Below are 8,807 nucleotides of genomic sequence, written 5' to 3' on the forward strand. Positions count from 1 at the left end.
AGGTCAATACCAAAATCAATATCCCTGTTCGGTGGCATGCCCGACAGGTCTGCATGAAACACATCGGGAAACTCTCTCACAACTGGAACAAAATCAATACTAGGAGTCTCTGCACCGACATCACTCACAAAGGCTAAATACGAAAGACAACCCTTCTCAACCATATGTTGGGTCTTCAAGAACGAAATTACCCTATTGGGAACATAATCAGTTGAACCTTGCCACTCAATCTGTGGCACACCCGGCATAGCCAATGTCACTATCTTAGCATGACAGTCCAAAATAGCACGACACGGAGATAGCCAATCCATGCCCAATATAACATCGAAATCCACCATACATAACAACAAAAGATCCACTCGAGTCTCCAGACCCCCAATAGTCACCACACTCAACCGGTATACACGGTCTATAATAACAGTATTGCCCACCGGAGTAGATACATGAACAGGTGAAACAAGGGACTCACGGGGCATATCTAAATAATGAGCAAAGTATGATAACACATAAGAATAAGTGGAACCAGAATCAAATAATATAGAGGCATCTCTGTGGCAGACTGAGACAATACCTGTAATGACAACATCTGAAGCAAATAGCATCGGGTCTAGATGGAAGTGCATAGAAACAGGCATGACCGCCACCTGATCGACCTCCCCCTCAAGGGAGACCCCTAGTGGGTAGGTGGTGAAGTAAGTGGCACTGAAGCCGATGGCTGACTCCTCTGCTGAGATGAACCCGCAAGACAACGAGGATACTGCCTCCATATAAGACCCATCTCTCCACACTCATAGCAACTCCCGGGTGCTGGAGATGGGGACTGAAGGGAACCCCTAGCACCGGAATGACTAGTAGATGCATCTAGCATAGAAAAGCCCTGAATTGATAGAACACGGGATGAACTCTGAGCTAGAAGGGCACTGACTGATGACTGGCCCTAATGAGAACTGTGAGAACCATGACCCGATGACGCCCCATGATAACCTAGGCGAGCTGGCTGAGCATGCCTGAATGGACGGCCTCTGCCGTGCTGAAACTGGCCTCTCGAAGGAGTACCACCATAACTACCAGATCCTCGAGGCCTCTTGGCCTCCCTCTCATCTCGCTCCTGGCGACGAACTGACTCAATCTCGCGAACAATGTCTACAACTTCCTCAAAAGTAGCACCAGACACCCTCTCCCTGGTCATGAGAATATGAAGCTGATATGTGAGTCCATCAACAAACCTCCTAATCCTCTCTATATCTGTCGCAACCAACCAAATAGCATGACGAGCTAACTCTAAGAACCTCATCTTATACTGCAACACAGTTATCTCTCCCTGACGCAACCACTCGAACTGCATGCGCAGCTCCTCTCTACGAGACTGTGGCACATATTTCTCCAAAAAGAGAACAGAGAACTGTTGCCAAGTAAGGGGTGCTGCACCAACAGGCCTACGCCTCTCATAAGCCTCCCACCAAGTGAAGGCGGCTCCAGAAAACTAAAAAGTAATGAAAGCGACCCCGCTGGTCCCCAGAATACCCGTTGTACGAAGAATCCTCTAATACTTGTCCAAGAAACCCTGGGCATCCTCTCCCTCTGCTCCACTAAAAGTCGGAGGCTGAAGTCTACCAAACCTCTCCAACATGCGCTGCTCGTCCTCTGGCATGGCAGGAGCTACATAGTCCTGAGCAGCTACAACTGGTTGGGCTGGATGTGCCCCTAGTGTCTGAAGTCCCTGTACGGCCTACTCAGGTATGCGAGCGGCGGGAGTCTGAGTGCCTCCCCCGGCCTAAGAAGTAGCTGCGGCTGTAGTAACTGAAATCGCCTGAGCTAGGCCAGTGCATACTGATAGAATCTAAGCCAATGCCTCCTGAAGACCTAGAATCAAATGGGCACAACTGGTGCCTGAGCTGGTGCTGCTAGAGCATCCACAACTGGGACCTGATCCAAAACTAGGGCAACTGGTAGATCTACAAGTGCTGCCCTAGCTGCTGTACGGGACACACCCCTACACCTACCCCTACCGTGACCATGACCGCGTCCTCAACCTCTAGTGGTCACAGTTGATGGTACTGGTGGTCGTCCATCCTAACCAGTAGTACGTGTCCTCACTATCTGTGAGAGAATAGAATAACAAAAGTTTAGTACTCGGATCAGCAGATTCGCACGACAAGAATTTCAAGAATATAAAGGTTTTCCTAAAGGTTCTATAGCCTCTCGAGGATAAATACAGACGTCTCTGTACCGATCCGAGAGACTCTACTAAACCTGCTCATGACTCGTAAGACCTATGTAACCTAGGCTCTGATACAACCTTGTCATGACCCTAAACCCATACCCGATCGTGATGGCGCCTCTCATGAAGACAAGGCCAGCCGACACTACATCCAATTCATTTTAAGCAATTCAACTAACACAATTTAAGTCATTAACATGATTAAATCCCAAAGAAAATAGTGAAACAGTACAATTTGCGGAATAAACATAGCCCGACATCAGAGTGTCACCAGTCATGAGCATCTAGCATAAGTCTACAAGTCTGAAAGAGTTTATACAGTCTATTATAGAACTAAAAATAGGAAGTAAGATAGGAGGGAGAAACACTGGGCTGCAATAGTCGAGCAGCTACCTAGTGGACTCCGAATAGCCTGCTGAGATAGGAGGGAGAAACAATGGGCTGCAATCGTCGAGCAGCTACCTAGTGGACTCCGAATAGCCTGCTGAGCAATCAACCCTCACTGCTGAATCTGCACATATGGTGCGGGGAGTAAAGTGAGTACTCCAACTCAATGAGTAATAATAACAAATGAAGACTGAGCGATAAGAAATCACGTAAATCATAACAACATGCTATAAAGAAGCAGTGCAAAACAAATAAAAGGCAATGATACGGTGAAATATTATGAAAACACTTTAGTTCCGAATAAGCTTCTTTAAAACACCTTTTTAACAGTTAAACAAGTAAATGAGAAGCAGCTAGAAAAGATAAACACATAAAATCTTCCCCTCGGGCACAATGTCAACAAAATCAGCCCATCGGGCAATAACATAGGACAACACCACCCCTCGGGCTATATCTCATATTAAAATAGGGACTCACGCTCACTGGGGGTATACAGACTGTGAGAGGGGCCCCTTATGGCCCAAGCGCAATATCAAGCCATCTCGTGGCATAATCAACAGGCTCTCAGCCTCATATCAAGCCACCTCGTGGCGTACAACTCAATCCCTCAGCCTCATAATTATAATCAGTACAGCTCTACTGCGGCGTGAAGCCCGATCCCATAATAATCCTCACAACACAGGCCCTCGACCCTACTCAGTCAGAAATCTCTAAAAGCCACTCGGGCATAGTAAATATGATGCTCAGCTCAAAATATCATTTAAAGTGTTAAAAAAGAGTAAACATAGCTGAGTTATGAAAACAATATACTATAGCATGACTGAGCACAGATATAAAATCAAAATAGTGAGGAAATAGCAGTAAAAATCCCCTAAGGGTCCAAATAGTTGGCACAAGGCCTAAATATGGCATTCAACCCAAAACATGATGATAGAAAATAGTTTTCAATCAAATACGCGGTAAAACAGTCATTCGGGATGGACTAAGTCACAATCCCCAACGGTGCACAGCCCCACGCTCGCCATCTAGCGTGTGCGTCACCTCAATATAGCACAATGATGTAAAATCTGGGGTTTCATACCCTTAGGAGAACATTTACAATCATTACTCACCTCTATCCGATCCAAACTCTAGTCCGCGATCCTTTGCCTATCGAATCGGCCTCCGGATGCTCCAAATCTAACCAAAATCAGTGCAAAACTATCAAAATATGCTAAGGGAACAAAGCCCACTCGGAAGAAATCAAATTACAACACAAATCCCGAAATTAACCAAACCCGACCCCCGGGCTCACATCTCGGATTCTGATAAAAATTACATCAATAGACTCCTTATCACTCCCCGAGTTTATTCACATCAAAATCACCAAAATCCAACAACAAACGACCCCTCAAATCCCAAATTCTAGGTCTCCAATTACAAGCCGTAGTTCTTCAATATTAGGCTTAAATTCCATGATTAATTAGGTCGAAAAAATATTAGGATTGAGTATTAAGTCCATAAATCTTACCTCCAAGTGTTTCCCCTTTATTCCCTCTTCAATCTCCTTCAAAAAGCTTCAAAATCGCCCAAAAATGGAGGAACTTGTGTTCAAAATTGCAGAAATGAGCTTTTAAAACATTCTACCCAGACATTTAAATCCTTCTTCGTGAACTCGGTCAAAGCCTCGCATTCGCGAAACACAAACTTAAGTTGACCAAAATTCCCTCTTATGCGAACGCGACCACCCCTCGCTAACGCGAAAGCTTAACTTTCTTACTCACCGCGAATGCGACACTCCATCCGCAAACGCGAAGAACAAACCAAATTGGACCCAGCTGCTCACCTTACTTCTATGCGAACACGGCATGAACCTCGCGAACGCGATGACCACGAGCCTCAACCCTTCGTGATCGAGGGACCCCCTTCGCGAATGCGAAGGCTAACTTCACAGCCTCTCAATCTAACCCTTCGCGAATGCGAGAGCCTACTTGCAAACGCGAAGGCCAATTGTCTGCAAAGCACACACGACAGTTTTCTACAACTTTCCACAACATGAAATAGTCCGTTTGAGCACCCGAAACTCACCCGAGGCCCTTGAGACCCCAACCAAACATGCCATCATATCCCATAACATCATTCAAACTTGTTCCAACCTTAGGAATGCTGAAAACAACATCAAAACACCAAATTCGCATCGGACTCAAGCCTAAGAATTCCAATATCTTCTAAATTCCGTTTTCGATCAAAACGTCTACCAACCACGTCCGAATGACCTGTAATTTTGCGCACACATCCCAAATGACACAACGAACCTACCGCAACTTCTGGAATTCCATTCCAACCCCTATATCAAAATCTCACCTATCAATCGGAAAACGCCAAAATTCTAATTTCGCGAATTCAAGCCTAAATCTGCTTCGGACCTCCAAAACACATTTCGATCACGCTCCTAAGTCCCAAATCACCTCCCGAAGCTATCCGAACCATTGGAACTCACATCTGAGCCCTTTGACACATGAGTCAACATCCGGTTAACTTTTCCAACTAAAGTTTCCTCAAAAGAGACTAAGTATCTCAAACCTTACCAAAACCTTTCTAAACCCGAGCCAACCAACCTGATAATGCACAATACAGCTGAACAAGGTAATAATAAGTAGAAATGGGAAAACGGAGCGGTAACTCATGAAACGACCGACCGGATCGTTACACATATAAATAGACCTAAAAATGCCAATTTTAGGGGAAATTGGAGACGAGAGACAGACAAGAGATCGAGATTGGACAGATTTGAGAGCGGATTCGACCTAAGGAGGCAAGAACACACTAGGAACAAGGTGGTGAATTCTTCTACGAGTTTTTGCACTTTCTTCTTTCTATTTCCATTATTGCTTATGAATTCTAGTATTGTAGTTATGCATACTATTATGAATAGCTAATTCATTATCTAAGGTTTTGATAGATCCTATTGGAGGATAATTTTCCTGTTATATTAATATAGATTTACTGTAATATTATCTCTATTTGTTCAACTACGTTATTATTATGGTTGGTTGAAGAGCTCTCAATCGACTGTGGCTATTTAGTGTGTATTACTCGGGAGAGAGTGCATATTCAGGTAGTTGTTGAACAACGTCACTCTTAACGTATATGAGGGATCAATACGGAGGGTTTAAAGGTGTGATTAGGATAATGAAATCTTGGTGCGATCCGAGTGAGCCATACTTAATGGCAGCCAGCGTAATTTAGGAGAATATATCTAGTAAATTGTGGTAGTTACTCAGGAGAGAATTATAACACTCAAAGCGCTCATGATCGATGGAGAAGACTTAGGAAAATTTATAAAAAAACATAGCGGAAAAGATTCCGGCAATAGGGGAAATCACAACTCTAGACCTCCGTAATCTTGTCTCCAATCGTTATCCTTGTTAATTGATAGTTTAACTGCTTTCTAGTATTTGTTAGTTAATTAGATAAAAATAAACATTGTAATTATTATAATTAGGAAATTGTTTGGACTTGTATTTCTTAGCGATATTGAACAACTGTAGTTAAGCCTTAATTCTCTGTGGGATTCGACTCCGGAGTTGTAAACTGGATTATATTTGCAACGACCCCTTAGTCTTTTTTATAAGGCATAGTTGGGCGTGATCACGAAGAAATTCTAGAAGGAATAAGTGTATGTCATTCAAAATGTGACTCTTAACTAAAGGTTAAATTGCTAAACCATCAGCTGTCACACCCTTTTTTTTCACCTCAGTTACCCCTTTAAAAGATGTAAAGTGGACTTTAAAGCTTAAAAGAATTTTCAAATTGAAAGTGACCAAAATTTATGTTTAAAAGATTTTTCATAGTCGTCACCTGACATTTGCTTTCGGTGTGTCAAGTCACCATTTTTAGAAATTATTTGTTCTTTTGAAACACGTTTAGACTCCAAAACTGACTGTACCAGAGATCCTGAATAAAGGGGTTTGTTTGACTCGAAGAGAAGTTGTTAGGCATTTTCCAAGTCTCGTGAAGGTCATAGTTGCGTACATGATCAAGGTGGCTTTAAAGAATACTCAGATCGAGGCAAAAACATACAAAAAAAAAACAGAAAAGGCTCAAGGTTTTTCCCTCCTAATAAATGAAAATTAAAATCCTTAGATAACCTACACTATACTTCTTCCACGGTGTTCATCATGGCCTCCGTTTACATTCACTTTGGGGCATACCCCGAATAATAATATATACAAATTCTACGGGGGATTCCTCTAAATATAAACTAACTAAAAGGGCAACCTCTCACCTCGAAACCAAAAACAAATAAATAAAAAAAGATCTTAAGATTGCCAACCCAGTTGTGGTCGGCCTAAACATGCTACTAGTGATCAAAACAAATAAAGTAAAATAATTAACATGATAAATTGAATCTTCATTCTTGTTGTCCACCCCACGTTCAAAACAACGAAGATGATAATTTTCTTTGCCTTTGCATAACGCTATATCTTTCAAATAATTACTACATCCACAAAATATCCAAGACAAATAAACCATATAAACAAAGAAGCCTAAAATATATAGCTAACATGGATCAAAACAAAAAAAAAAAGCCACTTGAGATTCCATGACTCGCTCAATCCCAAAATCCTTAGTGCATTATTTTTCTTTAAAAAAAATATTGGTGGACTAATGGCTCAACAATCATAAGACAAAAATCCACAAATTATTCTCAATTAAAAATTCAAATAAGGATCCCAACCCAAACAAATCTTAGATAACAGAAATCAAAAGGAATTAAAACTTAATCACAGAGCAACAATTAAAGCAAGGTGAACAAACAAATTAGACTATTCATATGAGAAAAAAAAAATGAAAGAAGTAGGGAAAGATTAGAATTATGGACTGAGATCTAAACCCATGAACTTAGTAGTAAAGTAAGAAGAATATACCTCAAAAAAACTTTCTTCAATTAACAAGGAGAACCTTCAATTTGTTTACAGCAAACGTCAAATCCCGGCAACGCGGACATAACCGGAAAAATGGACGGCAACAATAACCTTAGATCGAAACCAACGAAAGGAAACTTCAACTCGACGGCATCTCAAGTCTCAATCAAATTATCGAAGAGGAGACGAGAAGATTCGTCGTCTTTAGCTGATTAAATTGTTGAAGTAGAAGTGGATTTTGAAGGAACTTCTTTGGGTAGAACGACGACGACAAGCGCCGCTAATTGCTACTGCTAGTGATGAGTCCTTGCATAATTCCTTATTCTACTAGTGAATTCTCCATTTTTTCTTTGGTCATCTTCGGTTACAAGTAAGAGAGCACCTCTTCTATTTTAGTTTTCTATGCAAAAGAGCTTGTGAAGAAGGTGTGGTGGAGAAAGTTCAAAAGTTTGGTGGAAAAATGGGTTTTTGGAAATGGGGGCGACAGAGGCGTGTGTATTTTTTGGGGTGCTGCCGCTAGCTCCTAAAGATTAGGTCTATTGGTTTGGGAGAATAGTTAGGTTTTATTTGGGATGGGGAATTAATATTGGCCCTTGGATGAAAGTAGATCAATGACTATGATTAAATGAGGGGTTTGATGGGTGAGAAAAGTTTTTGGGCTAAAAGGGATTGATAAGAATGGACCTTTGTCTTACTGGGCCACTAAAATCTAAAAATGAGCTACCAATTGGCCCAAATTTAATTCTTTTTCAATAAAAAAAATAAAAACACTACCAGAATATACTAAATAAAAACACTACCAAATTTAATTAATGCTCTACGTACCCGATCCGAGCAATGTCCTCGAAGAAGATCCCTTTCAGGATTGTTTTGCTGGGGTTGATAATGCCTCCGACCTTAATGATGCATCTACCCTTTTTGAAGAGGCTCAGCGTCTCTTCTCCCGGGTAAGCACTAATCCTTGTAGTTTGCAAAATTTCTTTGTTTTCTTCTCCATATGTGTTAATTGACATCTATTTGTTTTTCCCGTAGGCCATTACCAAGTTCAGGGCTGAGTTAAGCCAATGTGATGCCGAGATCAAGAAAGCTTCGAATAAAGGGAAGGCCTTGAAGCTCCTTTATAGCCAAAAAGAGGAGGAGCTCAAGGATCTTTGGGCTGATTTGGCTAAAGTTTGAAAAAACGAGGCTGAGCTAGATGAGTAGGTAACTGTGATTTTAACAGAGTATGGTCTTCTTGGCCTTACTTCGGAGGCTAACACTTTGATGTCTCAGCTACAGCAAAAGTTGGAGAT

At 41.7% G+C, this 8,807-nt stretch overlaps 1 long non-coding RNA gene across 1 annotated transcript; it reads right to left on the reverse strand.

The window, feature by feature from the left end:
- Positions 1–533: 533 nt before the first annotated feature.
- On the reverse strand, positions 534–8,067 carry LOC142164164 (uncharacterized). The gene is made up of 3 exons (XR_012694700.1): positions 7,519–8,067; positions 2,615–2,732; positions 534–2,100 (listed from the first exon to the last, which is right to left on the reverse strand). It is a non-coding gene; the product is annotated as an uncharacterized LOC142164164 (long non-coding RNA).
- Positions 8,068–8,807: the final 740 nt, after the last annotated feature.

This window comes from Nicotiana tabacum, chromosome 9, assembly GCF_000715075.1.
Source record: "Nicotiana tabacum cultivar K326 chromosome 9, ASM71507v2, whole genome shotgun sequence".
Classification (NCBI taxonomy): domain Eukaryota; kingdom Viridiplantae; phylum Streptophyta; class Magnoliopsida; order Solanales; family Solanaceae; genus Nicotiana; species Nicotiana tabacum.